The sequence below is a fragment of the Bidens hawaiensis genome, unplaced genomic scaffold (assembly GCF_021521415.1).
Source record: "Bidens hawaiensis isolate Kalapana, Puna unplaced genomic scaffold, B.hawaiensis_p1.1 tig00053152_1, whole genome shotgun sequence".
Taxonomy (NCBI): Eukaryota; Viridiplantae; Streptophyta; class Magnoliopsida; order Asterales; family Asteraceae; genus Bidens; species Bidens hawaiensis.
The window spans coordinates 30,657-32,811 of NW_027499570.1; the positions used below are offsets into that span (position 1 = coordinate 30,657).

The 2,155-nt window shown below is 33.5% G+C and overlaps 2 non-coding genes across 2 annotated transcripts; both read right to left on the reverse strand.

Moving 5' to 3' along the window:
• Window positions 1–1,625: 1,625 nt before the first annotated feature.
• Window positions 1,626–1,699, reverse strand: LOC143599966 (small nucleolar RNA Z105). Its single transcript, XR_013147389.1, has one exon. It is a non-coding gene; the product is annotated as a small nucleolar RNA Z105 (small nucleolar RNA).
• A 53-nt stretch (window positions 1,700–1,752) lies between these two features.
• Window positions 1,753–1,860, reverse strand: LOC143599967 (small nucleolar RNA Z161/Z228). Its single transcript, XR_013147390.1, has one exon. It is a non-coding gene; the product is annotated as a small nucleolar RNA Z161/Z228 (small nucleolar RNA).
• Between the last annotated feature and the right edge of the window lie 295 nt (window positions 1,861–2,155).

Below are 2,155 nucleotides of genomic sequence, written 5' to 3' on the forward strand. Positions count from 1 at the left end.
GAGCGAGTGTGCGGCTTCAATGTTGTCATTGCTACGAGTACAAAAGTAAAGCCACGGTAAGAAGGCTTTCTCATGGCAACAAAAAAATAGGTTGCCCATTCTCACTTAAAGAGTGGTACAACACAACACATAATGTTTGGAGGTTAGACGTGTTGAACACGGCACATAACCACAGTCCTTAAAAACTAGAGGGTTACGTGTATGCCAGAAGGCTTTCTTCGAATGAATACAAATTGGTAGTGCAGCTAGCAGCACAAAACATCCCAACACTTAACATTTGGAAAACCATAACAAAAAAGAACCCCAAGAGCAAGTGCATTCTAAAAGATATACATAACGCTATTCAAAAGATAAATGCCGAAAAGAGAGTCGGCGAATCTCTCATGCAGCAACTCGAACACAAGTTTTTTTTCGAAAAAATACACTTATTACACACAAAAGAATCCCTCCACAAACGCTGTTGAGGAGATTTAGTTTGTTCACGAATTAAATTGTAGGATGTGGCATCCATTTCCACGTGTGTTAGGATTCACCGCCCGCTTAGGATCTACAGCCATAGCTTAGTTTGTCGACTACATTAAATTTCATATATCAGTTGTAATTTTGTTACGTATGTACACACTGATTATATATTTGAGCAAATTTTAATTGTTCATGTCTTGAACGTATGATTATAACATGCTCTGAATATTTGGTTCGCTACATATGTTTTCAAGAACTTAGTTTATATTTTAGTGTAAAATTAATTAACATAATCACTTAAATAACATCTATGCTTTTTTTTGTTAGATGAGCTAAAATCTATACATATGTTTTGAATAATATTTTTTATACTTATTTATAAAATTATTAAATTATGGTTCATATAGTCCATATCTATCCATATGGAACGTATTGGTACAAACAACTTCAACATTAATAAAAAATATACATTGTGATTTATGTGATCCATATTGACTATTATGTTACATATTGGCATAACAACCAGAGCAAAACTGACATGGCCAGTTTTTTGTCTATCAGATGGGTTAGTATGCCTAATATGGATCAGTAACCCATCTCAGGTGTCAAAATAGAAAAATAGGGCCCAATAGATAGAGCCTTTAAACATTGTTTCTCCAAACAAAATTAAAAAATTAAGTAGTCCAACAACATAAAAAGACCCATAAAACTATCAAACAATAAAAAAGTAATTTTTTTAAACTACAACAATCAGTTTTAAATTTTGATTTTGTTTGGGACAAATAACTTAAATAGCATGTGCTTTAATATATTTTTAATGATCAAGATCAATACTTAATTCACTAAAACAATTTATTAAAAAAAATACATACAAAAGTTTTAGGCACCAAATATCCACGCCTTTGCCAACCACCCGGAACGCCCTACCCTATAGATGGTCATTCCAACCAAAAAAACTAAACTAATGACCAAATCTAAGACTTCAGAAATATATGTACCCTCTCATGACTACTAAACAGGTCACTTAGGATCCATCTAAATCATCACAAAGGGGCTAAAATATGATTTTGGGTGCTGGATTCAACACCATGGCATTGAATTAAAGCCAAGGAGTCAAACTTCAGACCCATTACAATCAAATTCTCAAATCCAAAAACGAACATTCAGAATGAGTAGGAGGTTATTGAATCCATTCACGAACTAAATCGGAAAAATTAAACAGTCATCATTATGTTCGTCTAAACATTGGATTTAAAAAACCTAATAATGATAATAATAAAGTGGTTTTAGAGCCATCAGAAAAAAATGGATCAATACATCAGTTTGTCACAGCCCCACAAACAGGCGTGAGTTCAGACGACCGTCGTGAGAATTAAATCCAAATTCATCATCTGGTTTTCATATCATTGAAATAATACAAAACAAATAAGAACTACCTGAAACAAATACGTTTGAAATTTGAATGTGTTAGGAAGAATAGGTATAGATGATGTTTTATAAAGGGAACAACAGAGTGTTATTAGGGTTTCGACATAACTCTATAGAGTGAGCAGGCCCATTCGTATTGTAAAGCCCATTATTGGAATTTCAATTGGCCGACAAATCACAACTAACACCAGAGGTTAGAGGTGCATAAATCGAGTATTAGAAAAAACCCGGGTTTGGGTATAACCGAGTATTCACAATACCCGGG